General features: G+C 35.4%; 1 protein-coding gene across 2 annotated transcripts in view; it reads right to left on the reverse strand.

Moving 5' to 3' along the window:
- Nucleotides 1-23,718, reverse strand: part of RAB28 (RAB28, member RAS oncogene family) — a 66,753-nt gene that overhangs the window by 20,001 nt on the left and 23,034 nt on the right. The window lies entirely within an intron of this gene.

Genomic DNA, 23,718 nt, shown 5'->3' on the forward strand with positions numbered 1-23,718 from the left:
ATTTTTGGAAACAAGTATTCAAAAAAGATGATATAATTAAACAAATACACAATTGAGTCACCTTGTAGTATCATCCTAGGATTGAAACATAATTGGAACAATTCTGCCTTTTTTTGCCTTTTTAAAAGGGTGTCATAAGGACACAGAAAGCAAGAGAGGAGAATGAAAGGCATGTGTTGACCGCCACCTCCCTACCCTGCAACTCAAGTGCCTAAGTACATTGAAGATATTTCTGGGCGGCGGACAGTGGCATAGCAAAGAGATGACCAAGTTAACTTGAAATGCATTAATCTCTGCACAAGGAGTTTAGATGTGGCAGTATAGACCTCTGTGCAGATGATTTTACTACATATCTCTGTTTACTGTCTGCAGTGTACAGACCTAAATAAACACGCCCTTGGGGTAAGCTTAAGAAATCAAGTGGGGGTGCGAACGAAAGAACATGAAACACTTCTGTGCATATTGGTATGGAGAGTGAACACGCCAGCTTCAGCAAATGCATTAATGCACTCTCTCTCAAAAGCAGCATCTCACAGGACTTTAATGTTCTCTAATTTCACACCTTTGGTTAATTAGTTTTACTTTCCACAAAGAAATGTGTCCTAAGATTACAAGCTCTTCCTGGAAAGAAGGAAGCTTTTTATCCAGTCAGTGAGATGGCCCTCATCGCCAGTTTATAAGCATTTTGCAATTACTAACAGATCATTTGCTGACTAATTCTCTTCCCAGTAAATTAGGCAAATATTATTCTTATTTTTACAAATGGAAAAATGAAACATGTATGAAAAGATAAATTTAAAGCCTTGCTTAAGATCACACGAAGTTTCACTGAACCGTAAATTTATTGCTTTGTGCACTAAATCATCTTTCATCTTCTTTAACACTTGTGTTCAGGCTTCCTAATCTTTGTGCCAACGAGAAATTTGATAGCAATTAGTTTTACTTCCTTATTAAGTTAAAGCTGTTAATTTGGACTCAAACATCTTTATAAATAGCTATTTCCTGGAGACAAGGAGAAATGAGAAAATGGCTGGGACAGGAGAACACCCCCAGCTGGATTTTTCTTGCTATAAATCAATTATAAAAATCACTGGGCAGTCACAGTGACCAGCAGAGCACACGAACACAGTTGGGAAAGGTTTATTTATTGAACAACACTGAGAAAGCAAAACAAAACAAACTAACCTGTACTCACACAAACCATAATCCAGGATGCCCAACAACAGCTAGAATTCCAGTCCCCAGAGGCACACTCTAACACACAATGAAATGTCTAATGAAATTATAAATGATACAGTAATAGCATTAGGGTGAGCATCTTGGAGAAATAGCAATTCTATTAATTAAGTACCATAATTCAAATACAATACAGCATAAAAATATGTAATAATTATTTTGTATCTCTGCAACTCTAGCTGCAGCACTTCTTCTCACATTCTTAGAAGTTTCTACAAGTAATAAATACAACATTTCACTTTTTGGATCCAGCATCGTTCACAAACACAGTAATTACACATATTCATTGAAAAAAAACAAGTGTCAAGTGTTATGTCATTTTCTAATTATCAATTTCTAATTTGTTAATTTCTAATTAGTGACACTAACAAGAAAAAAGTTATATCATTTAGAACCTACATTTTCTCTCACCTATATAACAGTACCCTTTGCAGAGCAACATATGAGAAACACAGAATTACTTGATTCATAATCTTATAAGAATATTTTTAACACTACGATGACTGCAATATAGATATGTCTCCTCTGGACAAATTAATTTCTAAGAGCCTAACATTTCTCTTCAGATTACACATTACTGGTTTTGATAGTAGTTTCCAAACTTCCCTACACTGAACTTCAATGACTGCCCAAGCACTCTGAAACAAAACTTGCTGACAGAAAAATAACAACAGACCCTTCTTTGATTCAACATGAAATGATTTTTATCAGGATTACTGAAACAATATAAAAAACTGCTTAAACTGATTTATTTAGCTGAGGTACTAGTGACAAATTGCTGGACTTCAAGAGCTTTTTTCAAAAAATAATTTCCCTCCTTGTAATATTAAATCTACTTTTTAGGACAGAGATTAAAAAAGTGTAAAAAAAAAAATCTTAATTTCTCACTAATTCAACTATAGATATTCTTTGTTTTGGTTTAATTTAATGATTTCATAAACTGAAAGTGTAAAAAACATATTATAATACTGTGATTACTGAAATTCAAAGTTGAGTGAATATTTTTTTTTAAATGTTCTTTAATACCTTAGTGAAGACAAAGCTGTAATGTACTAAACATTCAGAAGATGGTGCTAGTCCAATATATCTGCAAGCCATGGATGGATCAACTCTTCTTCATCTCTCTCAAATATTTTCTCTAATTTTGATGTATCTACTACATCATCACTGAATTTATCAATCCCAGGGCAAGGTATAGCCAACCTCAGTTAAATACTAAGAACAGTACTGAATGATTTATCATTCTAAAATTCACAAAGATTTAGTGGATTGACAGCCATAAAATATAAAGCTCATTATAATTTCATCCACTCAAGGTCTCGGGATCTTAATGAAAACTCATACAACATTTCTTAGATCCTACCTTCAGTCACTCACATCTGTTTCCTTCTGCAGTCAACAGCAAGACTTTCTGGCCACAGTTTCAAGACCTACTGACACCAGCACCAAAGCTTGGAAAATATCACCAACCTGTCCCACTCCTGGTTGTTCATTCCCACCCTCATGTCACAGTGCACGATTCTCTCCTCACCTACTTAGGAGGCCAGGCAACTCGTATGAGCTTATGAAGCTCAATGAACTGATCCATGTTAAAAATAGCCATTTCTTTTTGCAATGTTCTGTTTAACCCAGATCAAGCCACAGATCCGATTTCCTGTGCAGCAGTGGTGCTAACTTCAAGCTGTAAACCGGCTTCACCGCAAAACAAACCGATGGTGGAACTGCAGCCTCCGTGAGCTCGGAAGGGCTAAATTCCTCATCAGCATTCAAAAGGGCAGACAAGTTAACAAAGTCAGTCTCACTACTGCATATGAAAAACTAAATTTTTCATGTTATTAAAGGCAGATATCTCCTTATTTAGAGATTAGATGCAGTCTGTAATTATAGACAGAATAAAAAAAAAAAACAAACACCTACCTTCTCCCCACCAAACCCCCACAAAATGTTAGACACATTTGCAGTTCTGCCTATAATTCAAACATTCTACCATGCCTTGTAAGCTAGGTACAGTTGTACAGGTAATTTCTTCCAAAAATAGTAAATCCGGACATACTGTAACATCAAGTGAAAAGCTTCATCGTTACATAGCAGTTCCTAAAACAGTGTTCTCAAAATAATGCATAGGAACATATATCAGAGTACTATATTTCATGATGCCATGGAAATGAACTATTAATACAAAACTTCTTCCTATAAAAAGCATTCACCTAATAAATAACACTTCCTCAAAGGACCCGCTCCAGCATTCTTGATGGCTGCTGCTGCATCCATCTATACAGGCTGTTTCCACAGGTATCCTTCTGTTGATTTCATGCCAAACAGCCATGTTTAAAAACTGGCTATCTTCTCAAGTGTGATGCTTTTATCCAATACTCTGAATTATTTGCTCCTTAACAGAGCCAACCCAGGGCAGCTCCAGGGCTCTTCCACGCCTGATCCATTGTTGCTTCCAGCAGATGTAATAAAGAGTTGGAGACACTTAGTGCTTCTCCTACATACCCCTCTGGAAGCTCTCCCACAACAAAAATTATAAATGAACATGAAATCATTCACTGGGATATAAAAACAAGCCTTAAATGTTCAAAGATCAGGCCAAGTCAGTATTATTGTTATTATAATAAACCTCCAGCATTAAGCAATTTCAAACATCAGTTCTTCTTCCAAACTTTTTTCAATGTAGAGGCAAGATTGGCACATATCTGAGTGAAATTACTCAGTTACTAGGCAATTTATTACTGCTTAACTGTTCCATGTGTATCAAATCCTGTTTGACAGCAGCCCAGTTTTTCTTCCATTTGGAAGCTTTTGTAACTAATTATTACCAAGCCAAACTGTTTTCAACTGGCAGTTAAAAAATTAATAGTACAACTCAACTCTATATTAAATTACTTTTTATAAGAAAAAAGTAAGAATGCTTAGTAAAGAAATATAACATAATTCAATTGACTATAAAAGGAGAAATGAAAACCAAACATATTCAGATCACTGATAGTAAATTTATCAACTATTTCTTAAATTGACCCACAGCATTTCAAAGACTACAAAGAACTGAATTCGAACTATTTATATTTCAACAATATGATGATTTCAAACCAGACAGTAGAAACCGTACAAACCTCTTTCACATTTGCCAGCTCACATATTTTATTATCACTAACTAGTCACCTAGGCAAAAAAAACCCTGAATTTCAATCAATACATCAATCATTGATTCATTATTGTATTGAAGAACTGTTCTTGTCTCCAAGTAGAATGAGCACATAGCTTGTTTCTTCCTGACATAAATTTCTATCACGATGTGAACACTTCGGTCCAAAACTTTGTTAACTTAACAGAAGGCTATAATTGATTCAGATACTGCTACAAAAGCTTTTCTACCATATTTTTATCTACTATTTTTCCAAACAAATTAAAAACATCGAATAGTGGACACACTAAGACAAAATATACTAATATTGCAACTTTACAGGATTGACCAGTCTCAGATGAGCAAGAGGAACCAACTCACCAAGCTAGCTACAAGGGACTGAACAAAAACCGTTAACAACTTTGTCCAAGACTTTAAAGCTATATAATGCACAAAGGACCCAAAAGAATAAGAAAAGTACTTTGTACATAATTTGATTGTTACAGACCTAACAAAGCAGGGTCCATACTCTTCTCAGAGCTAACCTGGCCATCTGGCTGCACAGAGCAATCCAATTCCCTCTTTTTGCCTCACACATAAAAAACAAAACAAAACAAAACGAAAAACCTACACCAAAAAACTTTTATCAAGAAAGTAGATGGTTCAGAGGAAGGGGCTGGCCTGAAACTAGAGCTAGAAAAGTGGTAGTTTCTTTAGCAGCTTAAGCTGACATAGTTGCAAATCAAATGGATGGTCCTGGCTTTCCCTGTGCTACTGGCCAAACACTTCCAACCCTTCTCATGTGATAGTACCACTGCAGAATAAAAGGAATCCACGAGTTCATTCAAACAAGAACTCCTCCCGTTGTTCTGTTCAGTTTAGGTTGGATCAGTGAACTGAACCAACTCTCTGTGCAGTGCTACTATGACCGCAGTTGACAAAAGCGAAACTGGGTTAAGTCAATTGCAAAATCACCTCCTCAGACTGGGTTGAGTGTTGTGGGGAATACAACGCTGAGAACAGCTGAATTTGGACACATGTATGCACTCTTAAAAATTTTTGTCAGGATTCACTTTAATTTGAAAATATTAAGCAAGCAAGTTAAGGTTCAGCTGGGGCTTCTTTTTGTGAACTTTTTAACTTTTTTTCTAAAACTTCCTAAAACCAAAGATGACTTTAATAGTTTCTGCTTCGTTCAATTTTTATTGAAGTCAGAGAAATCAGCTACATCTGATTTACAACAGAATTTAGATGCTGAAAGTGTATCTTCCCAGATCATTTCGTCAGTCATGACCTCAAACAGTTAAACAAACCCACTCTACTTTTTATAGTTAGGACTCCTCAAGGATAAGCAGTACTTCCTTTGCTAGGTTTGAAAAGGAAAGGGAAAATATGAGTCAAGAAGTTAACAAGTCCCTCGTAAATAACCCCAAGATATTATCTACTAAAATTTTAGCAGGGCCCTGATGATGACCTAGTTTCTTCATGACTTAGTACACTCCTCCTCTTCTAGTATACATTAAGAGGGCATGGAGTTTCCGCAGGCATAATTTCCGTGGGTGAAGTTTTCAGAATTAGGATAGTAAAGAGACTTTAGTTAATGGTTAAACATTCATTTAGGCCATCATTGAGCACTCTTTGAAAAATTGTGTCATCGTCATACTTCCATTTAAAACATATTTATAAAAATGTATTAAACAACATGTCAGATTTTCAGAACTTTTAAGCAAAACAAACTTCTTTACATAGTCTAGGCAAGAAGTGGGGTTTTCAGAAAAGTGTGCGTGACTAACACAGCTGAATTTGTTAAAAGCAGATACTGTAAAGACCCTGAGGGCCTAAAATTAATCACTAGGGATTATTCAGATACTCAGTGCCTCTCTCTATCCCACAGACTTCTTAATTACTTTATCCAAAGACTGTTGTATTGAAAAATAAATGAGAGACTGTGGAGCAACCACCAGAATCTAGGTCACATTCTCTCACCTGCTCTGTTCCAACCAACGAGCTATAAACTAATACCCATTAATACAGCTACACAACCTAAGGCACTGATGGCAAGAATGGTAAGGGGGGGTGTTTTGTTCACTGTTCTGGGGTTTTTTTTGGACAGTGGAGTGGAAGAGCAGGAGTTGTAACAGCTCAAGGTCAGGAATTTGTTTTTTTTTTTAAATCTGATATTTGAAGGTCTGGTATAACCCATGCCAGTAACCTGCCTCAAGGAGCAGTCAACAGCAGGTATTGAGACAGGAAAATAACAACTACAATGATCATTTCTTGATACACACCTCACTTTCAGACAATCTGCATTCCTCAGCCTGACACTACATCTCCAGGTTGCTAGGCATACAGCTGAAATGTTTTATAGCCACTGGTGGACCAGCCCTTCACAAACCTCTGAGGTTCCTTTCTGAACCCATATGCAATTTTGGCTTCTACAACAGTCAATGAATAGGATTTCCACAATTTAATTATTCATAATGTGAAAAAGTAATTTCATTTGTTTATTTTAAGCTTGCTGTTTAATAAAACGGCATGAGATTTCCTTGGGTTTGTATTGAAAAGATGCGATATAATTGTTCTCTAGTCTCTTCTCATGGCTTTATACACCTGTTTGTCTTTTTCCTACTGCTAAGGAACTCAATCTATTTTGTCCCTCCTCATATAAAAATTTTTTCATTCCTCTGGTTATTATTGTCCTCCTATATGCACTGTGCACACTGGGACTACCTAAACTTTTCCCAATTCTTGAGGATAATTCTGTGATTTATATCCAAAATTCTAATCCCAGCATAGACAGAGTCCTATGACTCAGAGAGCTTTACAGGTTGGCACCAGGTTTACTCACTGTGACGGGAGGAAATTACTCACTTGGCATTTTGTTTGTCCTACTTGTTTCTTCTTTTTCTTTCAGAAATGATAATGGGAAATTTTTAGGGAATTCTGACTAAACAACACAAAAATGAGACATCCAAGAAACTGGAAGTGATTAACAAGCTTTTTCATTCTTGCTTGCTAATAATATGAAGTCATAACATACGCATATAAGCAGAAAACAATGACAAAATAACTTTAAAAGAATTTACATTGCTACCCAACTCATCTTCACTAGCTGTCCACGCAAAGAAAACATGGGCATATTGCAAAGAGAGATGTGTCAAATGAAAGCCATACCGAGCCTTCAAACCCGTGACATTAGGCTGCACACTGCAGGCTACACTGTTGGGGGCAAAAGTGATACTAAAGCCATAACATAGGCGTGGAAACCCCAACACAGCAGTTACAAGTGCACAAAGCAACAAATACCAAGACAGACCACTTTAGTGACAGCACCAGTTAACACAGGCTGTAATCTACTAAAATTAAAAGATAACAGACACTTCAACAACCTCAATTTAAAAAAAAAAACCTGCAGCTTTGAAGAAACTTCAAAAGCATTTATGATTATTATCATTCTGCTGCCCCACGAAAAAGTCGAAAGACTTAATTACAACCTGTGGCTCAGGGGACATCTCACCTCAGTGGATCAGCACAAGTTACCATGCAACGCTTGTTCTGTCGCACTCACACATACAAGGTTAAATCTATATGCTACATGTAGCCCAGGCCAGTGCTACAGCCATATATCTGCCAGACTTCCAAACTGTATGAAGACAATTCCACATAGAGATGCATGCTCTGAATGAGTATTAGTGCACACTGACACAGTAAGCTTGAGCTAAGCGAACTTATTGTCCCCCTACCACAAGTGGGACTGGTCACGCCTGTTCGGACAGACTGCCACCATACATCTGGCAAGGCACTGCAGCGACGAAGTCCCGTTTATGGAATGGACCAGCTAGGACAGGCCCAAAGAAAACTGCCCAAATGAATTCCAGAGATACATATGCATGGTTATTAGGTCACAGAGCATTTTATACTCTAGCCCCCTCTCCTCATCAGTAAAGATAAAATGTTCTTGAAGGAACTTTTTTTTTTTCTCTGAAAGCTCCTTACAGTACAGAAGGTGGATTGAACAAGGAACGGTCTCAATCTTTCCTCTTTCTTTTAAATATTCAACATCTGATAAATTCCCTGCATGTTTCTGTCCATCCAATTAGTCAAATCTATTAACTCAGACTCAAAAAAGAAATCCTACGATTACCTCGAAATGCTTAAGTCATGAGCAGGACTATAATGCCTGCAAAATATGGTGCGAGGGAAGTATTCTCCTTCTACGCTTAGTCTTGGAACTGGGGAATTTCAACGAACAAGATCCCTCATTAGAATCAGATGGGGACAGATGTACCTACATGGTGGGTGGGCACAGGTGGATCAGCCCCTCCAACCTCTCTAATGAGCAATTTCCCCACATTCAAAGAAAAATTTCATAAAAAGTTAAAGAGAAATGGCAAGTTGCCTCCTATTACCACTGGCCTAACTGCTTGGGCTGCTGCTTCTATAAAACACAGTTTTTTTCAAATAAAATTATTGTTAAAACCATTTGGCTGAAAGTGAAGAGCTATTGAAAAGTACAGTCAAACTGGCAGCTTGCTCTTAAAATTCCCCCCACCACTTTTATAAGTATCGTTTTGCTTGTGGCTTTTAACAGCTGTTCACACACGCCTAAGCTAGATGTGAACTTTCATTTTCCCAAAACTAAACGGGAAGCTTTAAACAGCATCTGATTTAATTTTTTTTTAATTAAAAGTGGAGGTTAAAAGGACCGTGGAAATGGATGATGCAGCTGTGCTAATGCTAGGGAAAAGAATTCCAGAACAAGAAGTGAGGTAGAGTAAACACACAAAATAAGTTTCACGAAACTGAGTGTGCACCACACTTAAGTGATTTTATTAGCTGATGGGAAATTAACTCTATGTTTCTTGAGAAATGTTTTCCAAAATTAAATTAAATTGTATTTTGCACGTATAATAAAATTTGGCTATCTACTATGCTCTTCCCTCAGAGCAATGCTAAAATTAATTCCAGAATGAAGTGGCTTCACAGTTCCAATATTATTCCCAAATACATTTGGGAAATCAGAAAACTCAGACACACAGCTCAGAACTAGCTCACTAATACTGCCATGTATTTACTGTTTTGGTTCTCAAAAGAATTTAACTTCCCCTGCATTGAGATGTCTTCTTGGAATAATTAGACATTTAGAATCAGATTTGCAACAGTACTGAGATACTGAAAGATGGAAGCAGACATTCCTAGGGGGACTTTTTAAAGTACCAGAGCAACTACTGGGCAACTAAGCAATTGTTTAACCACATCTGAAAATCCCACCAGACAGCAGTCTACACTTTTAAGCACCAGCATATTCACAAAAATTCTGCCCTCTTGGCGTAATTATTTAATACATAGCACTAGATACTAAATTCAAACAAACAAAGAAAAAACCCACAGAAAAAAAGGAATATAAAAATGCCACATTTTATTTCTACTTGTACACCTTAAGTACAAAAGCGCACAATGACAATGTAATAATTCTAGATATCGCCACATATTTAAAGGGTCTTTTCTACTAAAACTCTTAGGAAAAACATAAAAGTATTTTTAAGGCAGAAAATTCATAGGATTATGAAGGAAATGCCACATTAATCCACATGGATTATTTACCCTGTAGACTGTAACAGCTCCAAAAGAAATCTTTTCCAGTGCACTAGTACAGCTACTATTTAAACCGAAAGACCTTAGTAGTTCATCCATCAAGTTTATTCAGCCAGAGAAGCTGCTAGAATTTTTGTAAGATGTCTAATATACTAAAAAAGTAGGCAAAGTAACTCACACTTCTTAAAACATAACTATTGGAAAAAAAAAAAAAAGAACAAAAACCTGGTGTCCGTATCATGCTGATGAAGCAGTACTCCCGGAAGATCTATGAACAAAAAAGAAAACCAACAACATTAAGAGCTTCCCTTTGCAGCAAGCACAAGGGACTAGGTGTAAAGAGAATGGAGAGGATAAAAAAGTGCAAGAGACACGTAATCCAGCCTGGACAGCAAGAGCCAAATAGAGGGAGGCAGGTGGAAAATTTTAGTGATGCAGTCATCTGTTTGCCTCCCTTGTCCACCCACATGCAAGAGACTCAAGGATGAGAAATAAAGCACTCATAACAAATATGAAAATCTGACCTAATCAAAACCAGGAATGCACAATATTCTAGTCAGGTCCAATAAAAAACACTACAACCTGGATCCCGGCCTAGGGTTCCTCTGGGACATAATTTGATATTGTCTTTGATGATATGAAGTCTTGATTTCTGTTGGGTTAGTTCCTTGCTGAATCCAAGGCACAGTTTGACAAATGAAACCCAGGTCACAAGTAAAACATTTTATGCAGGTGCATATAAGTTACATTTGTGCACTTTAACACATCAAACATAACAAATAAAAGTTCACCACAGGTAAACACACTAATAAAGCAAACATAGCACTAATGTTTCTGAACCTTCTACAAATAAAACCATGCTTTCAGAACTGAGATTAATATACTGTACACCACTGACAGATAAAATGATTCATACTGCACCAATTAACAAAACATGTTTCATATTAGACAGAGCAGAAAGAAAATTCACCTTCCATAACTATGAAGTGGTTATAAGTCACTTTTCATTTAGTTGCCTAATAGTACTGCCCTCAGCACTACAGATATACATAAATCAATTATAAAAGTATCGGTCAACGAAAAGACAAAAGGAACTATCAATGACCAATATACATTTGGCAGAAATACAGTTCCTTAATATTCCACAAGTTAGCTGAAAAGTAATTGGCCAAGCGATCTCAGAAATTGATACACACTACAAATAAGACCACAGATGCACCCACACTATAAAATGCTCAAAAATGGATGGCATGGAAACAGAAAATGCCTTGTTCCCATAGGATACTTCTTCGTCCAAAGGATACTAGAAATCCTCTTTTGCCTCCTGTCAGACAATATGACCCTAAACGTTTGAGAAGCTAGCTCCCAAAAGGAGCACAGAGATTTTCCTGTCTTGAGGATTCTTAGCTGGAAGCATTCTCCTCAGGTTAAACAACTATAAAAGCATATGGTTCTGCAATCTAATAAATAAAGGCAAAACAGGGTGAAACTATTCAAATGGAAAGAAAGCATAACCATTTTAATCAATAAAGCAATATAATCTACTCAGAACAAGGAAAGTGGTTTTATTGCATGTTTGCTCAGTGTTTCCTTTGCACCTTAGTTTCCTAATCTCTGACTTTTTTGAGAGACTGACTTTGCCTCCTAATAGTAGCAGGGCTTGGGATGTTAGCAGAGTCTGCACTGCTTGAGAAAAACTGATGGCCTTTTCATAATGATCTATTATTCTAGTTCAGTCTGAATTACTAGACATGAAGCAAGAGTTAGAGCGCAAAGTATTATGACCTGTGCCATGCAGATCAAGCCTGATTATAAAACAGGGCTTGTGGCTAAAATCTCCAAAATGAATCTTGGTTACACTGATGTCAAAGGCAAAACAGCACTGCTGACAACGGAACTAGACACTCAGTTTTGAATTTATTGTTTTTCAGTTCCCTCTCAAAGCAGATCAAGAATATCCTAAAGCTTATCCCCCCATACCTGTCAATATGACAAAAATGTAGGGTACTATTCAATGCAAACATCGTAATTAAAATAATCATTCTATGATAATTTATTTCAAAATCAAGAGATAAGGGGACTTAACAGTTGTTCTGGTGACTGTTAAAGAGCAAAACAGCAGACTTGTAAGTAAGATTCAATTTTAGAGAAACCATGTACAAGACATTTTTCTGTTCATTTTGCTCTATAGTGACCTGCTTCCATTATTAGTTCATTGCCACGCTCTAAGTTTAAATATATGAAGGAAACTTCAGTGTTCTTTCACTGCTTTTGAAGCCAAGGAGACCGCTTGGAACAAGTCAGGATAAGTGTATACCGTGAGATTGTGACGTTGCTATAGTACTTACTCTTTCATGAATAGTAATTACTCTAGCAAGTGTGTAAAGCAGACAGGCCCAGTTGCATAAGGCTCAATGCAAGTTTTATGAACTGCAGAAAAGCATGATTAGTATGGGGGGGAAAACATGTTTCACACTTTTATTGTAAAGAACATGAGAATCTCACAGAAACTGCCAGAACAGATGTTCATAAATTGGGCCCTTAATCTGCAGCACTTTCCAGGTTTTAAGCTATATCCACTGGCCTGTAGAACATACTCCTCTCTTTTTAATATAATTCTTCTGTTTAGTTTTTTTAATAAATAAGTTTATGACTTTAGTAGTGTTGCCAGCTGTTCAATTTTGATTTACTGTCAGAGTCTGCTTTAATATATAGTGGCTTTTGTGGCTTACCCATATAGATTACATTTTAAGCTTCAAGATATCACTATAAAGCAGCTGGAAAAAGTACTGGCTGTGCTCAGAAACCAGCATTATTGCCCTAGTGATCAACCACTTAAACATGCAACTACACCAGTAACTATTCTCTAAAAACCTTTTGGATACACCATTCCCAAAATAAAACTGCAAAACTTACGGTATAAGAGGAGGTCATCTTAACATATGTAAAAAGGCAGCCCAAGAAAATTGTTAATTATTAATTAGGCAATGTATTAGCTGGCAATAGAGATCTCTACAATGACTGTTCTTTATTGTTTCATTGCATTGTTTCCTTTACTTCTACTGTGTAGCTTGAGACAACTTAAGAAATAAAAACCCTTTGCATTAAAAAAAAACCAACAGACATGTGAGTTCAAACATTATTGAGTCCAGACATTTCCAGTAATTGTTCCTGATAGCCATCAGTAGTGTTGTAGAAAGTTACAGTTACTGTAGCATGCAGTTATTGTAGGATGACGAGAACTAACAGAGTAAAGAATGCAGTAAGTAACTTCTAGGAAAACCCAGAACCTTTCTACAGCCTGAACTTGTATTCCATATTTTACAACTGCTTTATACACTGCTTTCTAGAAAATTTCTTTACAACGTTGTTTACTGAATATTGCTGTGAAAGACTGTCAATACTCGTCAAAGAGAACCATTTTTAACCTCACAGAATTGCAACATAACCAGACTAGGCTTTTTTTCTTCTATTATCTGCAAGTACATGATAATGTTATTAAAATAAACTACCACAACAGTATCCTTAGAATTGAACAATGGATCAAAATCAAAAAGTCTGGAAACTCTCTACAGTTAGACTAGTCCCGAATTATCAGTCAGAACTACTAGGGGTTTTTTTTATTACACTGAAAACTGCTTTTTCTGCTCAAAAAGGTTCCTTTTTCCATAAAAAACTAACTCCCTAAAAAAATTCCAACCAAGAGAACAGAACAGTTTGGTTCAGAAAGATCAGTATGGTGCCTAATGAGAGGGAGTTTTTGTTTGTCTTACACTGTTATTTTCTCCCAAGTTTGGATTTGCCAGTTGGACAGTATCCATGATGCATTACTCTCAAAGTTCTATCATACCTAAGAGGATGTGATACATCATGGAAGACATAAAGGGAAAAATAAACAAAAACAAAACCAGCCTTTATATCCATAGCGTCAGGAGCATAACCTGTAGGAGAATGGGAAGAGAAGCATCAAGACTACACTTCCCATGAGATGTAGCAGTGGCATCTCCAAACCAAAATACTTCAAGCTTTTCCATAATGGTTTTGAAGGGTGACTGAGAAGTAGACTCCAAAATGCCACAATTTTCTATGTGGGCAGCAGAACATAAAAACATTTTTGAAACAGTTCAACTTAACAGCCTGACCAACAACTCTTATACACTGCTTTCTTCTTTCTGCATGCCTAAGGCAAATGACTTTTCAAACTTCTCCTGTAAATGTATAAAGTAAGTTTTTAGCAACTGAGGGCCTCTCTTTCTTTCAACAGTATCAAAGGTGTACTATCTGTACAAATCTCAATTTATTTTTTCCAGCCTTCATTTTAAATTATCTACCACAAAAAATGCTTAAGATTGCAAAATCCAGCGTTTTAAAGTTAAAGTTGGCCCTCAATATTCATAATAATTATATCCCAGTATTTTTCAAAAGCAAGCCTTTCTTGAGACATTTTACTATTCTGTGTGTTCCATTCAACTATTTAATCTGTAGCTTTTTTTGAATTTGTGTTTGTTTAGCATCTGAAACAAAAGAGCAATGATCCTGATGGCAGTTTTCAAATGCTATTATGTAGGAATGCTTAGGAATGAGTTCTCTAGTCAAAGTCAGAAAAAGGTAATGTTATTCCTCTTTCTGTATACATATTTCAAAACTAATGAATTCTACCATCACATACTAGTACTGTACTAGTATGATATATTCCTATTATCACACATAATTAAGTAAACATATTGGATAATACTTACCACAAAAGAAAGACTACATGGTATATATATTAAAAAAGTAACCAAAATAATATCATAGCCTTGGGGCTAGTCACAAAAACACCAGAGTAAACTTGGAGCAGCTCATCTGAAGTCACTAAACGTGCTCTAAATTTACACCTATGTAAACAACCAAAGTTTTTATCTTAAGGTCAGTGATTCCCCACACTGAACAAAAGAACGAGCAAATGTGATATGGCTCACTTTACAGTTGTAAAAATTTTTAAGTGTCAAAAATACTAATCTGGATGAGATGGGATGGTTGCTCCTTGTGTTCTGAGCATCAAAGGACGAATGGATTGAATGAAATTAAACCTTCTCAAAGGGTTCAGCAGAAGTTACATATCTGCTACATATTTATAATTCCCTTGTCATATTCACAAATACACTGTTGCATCATTAAACAATGGAAATAAAACTTTGAAAGCACTACTTCTGCAAAAAAATTGAGTTAAAAATGTGAAAACATGTAATGAAAATTTCATAGGGAACTCAGTATTTTTTAAATAGAAACTATGTACATTGTACATAAAGTCCTCCTCTTTTAAGACCTTATTTTAAATAAACAAACTAGATTTCTAATCTACCATTCATCATCACTGTACTCCACCTCCTTAATCAACCATTTCAGCAAATCTTAATTGATTTTTAACTGATTTTTTTGGCACTACAGAATCTTAGATCTCTCCTTTGAAAACCACAAACATTCTGGGTTATGGTCCATATCACGAGGGCTGGAAGCACAGAGTGTAAATAACAACAATAACAACAACAATGCAGTCTGCGTTTAAACTATCTGGCTTATCTCAGTGAACTATTAAGATCAAACAAAGTTTGATACTGGCTTAGTAGTTGCTCCCATGGTAACACCTTCAGTCTCATATTACACAGACAAATAATGAAATACCTTTTTTCAAGTACCTTTTTTTCCTCAAAAAAACCTGACCTATAAAAAAAAAACAAAGTAGAAAACAGAAATAAATTGCAGCTCATTCAGAACCTCATCATACCATCTCAAATCCTGGAACAATGAAGAATTTATAATCAAAGGTGCTAATGTCATGAAGGCATTAATATGCTTAATGACGTACCAAAAAAGCCACACATTTAGCAGAGTATAGATGCTCCTATACTGAAATGGGCTTCATAAACTCAAAATGTCTCATTATATCAAGTGTATGGAGCTATAACTCCATATAGTTATGGAGTTTAGCGACTTGAAATAGTACCATTAATTTCTGCTTCTTCTTTTGCAAATCCCCAATAAACATGATAATGTTCTGACAATTATACAACCTTAAAATATACATATAATGCATCCCCCATAATTTTTCTCCTTCATTCTTAAGTCTGTATGCACATAGTTCACACTATACGACCTCAGAGAGGCTGATTTGAACACTCTACTCATTTATCCGTTTTCTATTGTATTTTGCTCCTAAAGGATCTGACAGCAAATTACTTTGAAAAACAGCAACATAGCAAGATAATCTTACGGTATTATCTTAACCTTAATCTCTGTAAGAACTTCAAATTTTCTAAAATATTTTCAGGACAATGTTTCCGAATTGCATTTTTCATACTACAAACTCCTATTAATCATATTAATGGAGGTTATCCATTATGATTATTCCCCATATTAACATAGGCTATCCTTCATCCTCTAAATTGAACTGAAATAATTACTGGTTACTTCCAATAAAAATCTTAAATTTTTATCTTCATTGAAATAAATATAAAAAGCTTAAGTCTTCCCTGCTGATTAGGAAGAAACTTCTCTTCCACACTTTCTGCCTGTACAGAGTAGTAAACATATTCAATTACTATATGCATTTCAGTTGAAGTTGCAGTGTACAATAAATGCTGTACAACTGTTACTGTATTTTATTAGTCTGACTCTAAAACTGTGAAGCATTACAAAAAGATTAGTTTACTGACTTTTCTAGCTTTTAAATAGAAAATAATGCTACAATAGCACTTGTCTTTTTCCCACTTTGTTCAAAATCCTAATACTAATGTTCTATTCACACTTGAAATTTGGTTATCCTCTCTCATCAACTTCCTTCAATAATAATATATGAGAATATATTTCCACAGTAGCTAATGGAGACATTCCTACAAATCAATGTGCTGCAGTGATACAGAAATAAAAGCTTATTTCACTGTAATGATGCTTCCAGACTTCCCTCAAGTCAGGTGGTTACTTGCAGTTAATGATCTGTGACATACCACACAAGTAGTCCTAAAAAGACTTATTATCCACTGCATGTGCAACAATATTTGCTTTATGGATGGCTAAATGAATGAAGACATTCAATGTAACTGTAAAAGTAAAATCAAAAGAAAACTTACAAGTAACATGTTTTCTTTGAGCAAAAGAGCTGTGAACATTTTCCATTAATACTTAACCTTTTGCTGGAGCAGTGCAACCACATATAATGCTTGAATCCATAAAGCCCAAGAGCTGCTCAGGGTTAACACTGATTAACTGCCCCCAATCAAAAGTTATAACATTTAAAAATTTCAGAGAGCTTTACTCCACTAATGAAATCAAATTGCATTTATGTCATATGGCAAAGGTGGGAGCAGGACAACTTGCAAAGAAAAGAAATTCTGTCCTGTCTTAAAAACAGGTATTTTTTTCAATGCAATAAAATACATATGAAATTGATTGGGTTTTAGAATTACGTATTTTATGCTGCACTGACTTTCATTAATATACTAATAGAAAAGAATAGCAAATTAACTTAAAATAAGCTACAATCCAACAGCACAATATCTCCCATGACTCTCAAACTGTGCAGACATTCACACATTTTCTGTTTATAATTTTTTTCATTTACTAGACTCAGCTTTTGTCCACCATATGTCCACCGTAGATTAACTATTCCCTTAGGTACAATTAAGGGCTTTCCATTTGTTGTAAGAAGACCTAAGTATGAAGGACGCAGCCAGAAAAAACATTTCTACCTAAACCAAAAACAGAAGCACATTCAGTCTGGACTATGGTTTATGCAGCATCTTTTTTATTAGACATATGTCTACATTGCTAAATAAACTACAGACAAAATCCATGGAAACAGTAAGAGATCTCTCAGCATTTCATTTGTGTATTATTATAAAAACAGGATACATACACTGTTCTAACCTTTGTATTTAAACAGTTTACTTCTATTTCCATTTTTCAATGACATCCTTAAAGATGTTTCTGAATTTAAGCATAACTCTTAATGAATGAGAATATGTTATTTACTGGCACTCTGTCACACTGGCGTTTGAGTTCCAACTACACTAACAATATGCTACCAGGTCCTTGAACTTGGTCTTAGTTCTTGGTTGGTCTTAGCAGGCAAAACTTACGTGCACTAATAAAAAACTGAAGTGCAACCTCATGATTTTAAGTACAGGAAGAAGAAACCGGGTTATTCATACTCACTAAAATAAAAGAGCATAACATAAGAACAGTCAATCAGTTGGACTAGTTCACAATTATCCTCACTTTCTTGTTAAAGCACCATATGATCCAAATGAGAAAACAGTAATTTCCGCAAACAGTTTGTACAATATCTAATCTGTTCTAGTTCAAATGAATGAAAATTCATTGATTTTCATAGAATTACACCTGTTTATATCAGGGCTCTGTCTAGTTGTGCAAATCTCAAACTCAGACAAGTGGTATAATAGTAATATATCTTCCGTGTGCAAGATGTATATATTATTCAGCTTCATCCCTGTACTGAATCCCATACTGCAGCAGAACACAAATCAAAAAGCAAGCTCACTGCTAGCTAATCCTATCTGTGTTGAACATCAGAAACTGGTCTTAAGACAGGCAGGGCAGAAAATTATAATCATGATCATTAATTAGCTTTTGAGCAGCATGACAGAAAATATTTCCCCTTTCTACTCTATTTTTCTTGTTAGCACTCTGGCAGAGGCCACTTGGCTTTTGAGAGCCATCATCAAAACCTATCCTGTATACATGCTCCTGTAATGGCTGCAGCATTGAAGAAAGTCCAGAAGTCTAAAACTCTGCCTTTAACCAGGTGATTTAGCAGCTGCTGTGTCCACTGTGACTTCCCATCCAAGAGATCATTTTATGAAGGATTCTGAAAGAAGGGTCCAAGTAAAACATGGGATGATTTGCAACCGGATGCAACAGATACATTTATCACAGCAGATTACATGGAGATTGGGGCCAGAACGGAGTACATATGCTGAGATCCTTGTGATCTATCCTGCCAGGTGTTTTCCCTTCTCAGCCAATGGAATATGTCTAAGTAAACACTACACAACAGCAATAAACCTTCCTTCTTTTGTTCCGTATAATTTTCTGTGAGCTCAGCTACTTTCTAAAGAACCTAAAGCCACTTGAGGCTTAGGCTCCATTTATATATCTCTGTGTGGCATATATCACAGTTTAGTAGACTTGCCCACATTTCACAGACATAATTAAATAGATCACTTTGGCAGTGATGGTAGCTAGCACCATTAATATTATGCCAAGCATGATTTAGGATCAAAACCTCACAAGACAGATGCTTTCTCAGATGAGCAAGGTAATTTTATCACTCAAAAATGTGTATGTTTTTAGATTGCTCCTATCCCTAAAGTAATACAGAGCACATTCAGAGACTGGGTTGGAAATATATTATTATGGTGAATAAAAGATCATTTTCACCTGTGATTTTCCCTTTCATTAATTTAAGTTTCTTGTTAAAAATAATTCAAAAAAAAAGTTAGCCGACCATTGATACAAACAAATCCATAAGACGGCAATTTTCTATTAATCTTACGAGTTTGTTGAGACAAACATTCTATACATATTTTAAAACAGGGTAGCATTCTACATTTATTCAAATGAGTTGGTAAATTGACCGTAGCGCAGGACAAGGTTTTCTTTTTAAGGGAGTCTCTACATGTAAGTAGTTTACCCTCCAATCCCAGGAGCGTGTGTGAGGCTCAGGTGACTGGACCTGCTGTCAGGCATACAGGAACTTTAGTTTAATAAGGCATAAGACTCAAAAGAACAGGGGTCTTTGCATTTGCTGCTCAACACTTGTCTTAATTACAGGTGAAGGACCTAACAAGTGCAAGTCCACTGGAAACAAGAACAGAAAACAGCTGGGGGAGGTTGGGAGGGACAAGAGAATGAATGCGTAGTACTGAATTTTAATAAGCCAGAATCTCAAAATGAGTATTAATGAAGAAATTTTCTGAGTACAACTGGGGAGACTAAGTGTATAAGGCAGTAACAGAGTCCAAAAGCAGACTGGGTATGTCCTGTTACCAGCCAGATTCACATTAGTACACAGTATACCAAACATTCACTTGTATCTGGACTGAAAAACGTTTCTTTCTGCGCTCAGATAAAATAGGTAAAAACATTTTATGTTGTATGTAAATGCAAGTTAAAGGGTACACTAAAATGTAACCTTTAAACTTCGCAATGTAACAGCATACCACTTCCTGTTCAGAGATAGCACTCCAAGATCAATTAATCATGGCTAAGATGAACAAACGGTCAACATTCTTAATTAGTGTTGATGCATTCTCTTCTGTGCCCTCATCTGTCATGAAGACTTCTTAAAAATCTGAGTTATTAGTCTTTATTGAGGAGTGGATCTGGTTAATATCTCTAAGAATAGAAATCATTCATCCATCCACTATACACTGGTACCTGATAATTCCTACCCCCTATATAAGCTACAGATAACCACTGCCCTAAGACCATCTTGGTAGCTATAAATAAAAATGAGTGTAGCTCCCATGCAACCTGGGTTAATTTTTGTTTACAATATATTCACTGAAAATGTTGGTATGACACTTGAGGAGTCTGCTTATAGATTACTGCAAAGGAAAATACATAAAAGTAGTCAAGGTAGAATGGAAAGAAACACATCAGTCATACAAAACACAGTGAAACCTGTCTAATTCACACTAACGACTAGAAGATCCATTGCAATTACTGAACTTTGTCAATACCAAATTTACGCAAAGATCTTAAGTGCACAAAACACAATTAATTCACTTGATAACTATAGTTTAATTTATTTGACAGCAACATATCTATAAAAGTTTTCAATTACTGCACTGAAACTCAAAAGCATTTGTTAATCTTACCAATGAGGTTTATTCCCTTATTTCTGGTACAAATGAGGTGGTTTAGCAACACAGAAATAGGCACGCTTCAAATATACTTTGTTTTAAATAAGATTAAAATATCAAAAAGTAAGTTACAAGGAAAGTCAAATTTAAGACTCAACACCAACTGTAAATTTTAGGATTATTAAGATCTTATGACTTACAATTAATATGAAAAATTCTACATTAAATTTTACAATTCTTTTTGTTGTTTACCAAACGCACAGACAAAAATCTATGGAAAGACAGAGAATTAACTGATAATCAGATGTAAGTGTAGGAAGCAAGTCTGGGCAAGATCTTGACTCAAATCAGTTTTTTACTCTCTCTGACCGAATGTGTAGGTCAGGCTATGGAAAAAAGATGTATGGGAAGGAAGAAAGAGTGAAAAATAAAACTAAGCATCCAGGAGGAAGACCGTCACCTTAAATAAATCACCGTTTTCACAAAGGGGGACTGCATCTCTGAAGCTCTTGATCTCCCAATTATTTTTAATAAATTAGTGGGCAACAACAGTCCTTCATTTTAGCTAGTCCTGAAGGAAAAAAAAAAGAAAAAAAAAGAGGGGAGAAAAAAAAGAAAAAAAGAGGGGTGGGGAGGTCCAGAATTTAGGAGATCTCAATCCATACTACTCTATTACTTTCAAATGAATTCTGATGGATGAGAGTCTGGAGACTGACTGGAGCTTTGTATGTAGAAATTACAATTGGTGTAATACTGAAGAAATTCCTGTAAACTTAACACATTTTACAGAATGACTACAAATTGATACAACAAAACACTAATAAATCATGCAGTTTTATAGACAATTTAACAGCTAGTACACAATTATGCACCATATACCTGAAGTAATTTGCTTGCAACAACAAAATTACCCAATTATTTTCATGTAATAGAATTCATGTGTAGAGTTTTCTGTATTTCATTGTGAAGAAAAATATTGTTCATTGTTTTCTTCCAAGCTTTTTTTTTTTAAAATGATGGCTTTATTCCTATTTCTGAAGCACTGCAGCAGACATCCCAGGTGTATTTATCCCAAAACGGAAAAATACGCATTTCCTTCAGACAGTATTGGTAAGTGAAAATGGTCAAATGAGAGCCTAAGCCCAAGCTAAGTGTACTTAAAAGAGCAGCACTAAATTTAAACCAAGGTTTCAAAATGGATAGTTTCAGCTGGGCTTCCAAATTCTTACCTAGGTATCTAAATAGTGGCCCAATATATTTTCAGTTGCTAAGAATGAAAATAACTGCATTCTTGGCAATTTTTTAAAACTTGTGTACGAGTGTCTTATCACTTACTAAGTAAAGAAGTTGAGCTATTCTGAACACAGTGATTCCACCTGAAGAACTTGTTAGTACTCGTAGCTTTATCCTTTCATAATATGCAAGAGTCAACACCATGCTTCTATATAAACACTTACCTTGTTTTCTTTTACAATAGAAGCCTTACTATAGTTATCTCTCACAGGCCATTAAAGTATGGGGTGGAAGCCCTCCTAGATATTCTTCTATTACAGAATTCAAAAAAGCAATACACTTCTAAAAGCTTAATTTTTATGATGCTGGAATAAAAGTAAAGCAAAAAAATGACCTCTGTAAGTAGCATCCCCTGCATGCTCGACATATGCAACAACAACAAACATCCTTAGGATCACGTGAATGCAGTAGTTTGCTTTTTTTCTTTATAGACAGCTTCTGAAGCAAAACAAGGTAGCAAGCACACTGTTCCTTCAGCTGCTATTTTCATAAAATGAAAGCCCTTTCACTAGTCAGTATCAGCCTTTATCTGGAAACTCACCTACGAAACCATATTCTATTTGCAGATGCTCCCAAGGAAATACTTGGATTTTAAAGAATTGCAGGCATGTGTATAATAAAATATATATACTTAAGATATATAACAGAAATAAAACTCCTTCAAATAGAAAGCAGTATCTGATTTTCTACCTCTGTGTTGTCATTTCCAGCAAAAGAACATTATTTATCCTATGTTACAGTGTATCTTACTGTAAATACTTCGTAAGATTTGCAGAACTCCAGCTAGGAAGTCCAATTTTGGGGCAAAATATAAATCAGTGAAAAATATTTTTCATTTGAATTTCAACAGAATCTGTATTATTGACTCTGGTCTGCTAGAGTACAACACTGTCTATGTTATACTTTCAGAAGTGCTATTTATATATTGTAACTCTAAGAGCTTCTCTGTTTTCTTCCCAGAAAATAAGTAGTCTTTCATAATTAGTATCACAAAATGTTACAGCATCACAGTAGCAGCACTACAGTTAATGGTTGTGAATGAAAGTGTTGTCCCTCCATTGTTTTCAAATGCCTTTAAACAATACTAACTTGCCGGATGAGCTATTTTTTTCAGGTTTGTTCATGATATGGACATGGTGACATGGACACAAATTACTTGGAAAGTCAAAAAAAATCAAATCTGTTTTTTTTTGTTCAAAAAAATATATTTACATTGTTAAAAAATTCTGTATCTGTTTCCATCATTTTGTTTCTAAAATTGCTTTTTGATGCTTTTATCATCTTCAATAGAAAAAGGGTAAGAGAGCCAGGATCAAGAGCTCAAATATGCTAATAAGGATGTTTCTGTAAGTTTTCTTAGCTGGAAATGGGGGAATTTGGAATCCATCGAATTAGGAAACTAACTAGGTGATGGTTATTTAAAGTGGCACATTTTGGTGGTCAGAAGAAAATCATTATATCATACTTACATGATCAAAAAGAGGACAGGTTAAAAATCCCAGAACAACAGGAAATAAGTAACCTCATATGCAAAACTACAGATAGCATGCAAAAAAAGCCTAATAAGCAACTCATAAATAAAATAATGTAGTTATTTTAAAT

This window comes from Calonectris borealis, chromosome 4, assembly GCF_964195595.1.
Source record: "Calonectris borealis chromosome 4, bCalBor7.hap1.2, whole genome shotgun sequence".
NCBI classification, from domain to species: domain Eukaryota; kingdom Metazoa; phylum Chordata; class Aves; order Procellariiformes; family Procellariidae; genus Calonectris; species Calonectris borealis.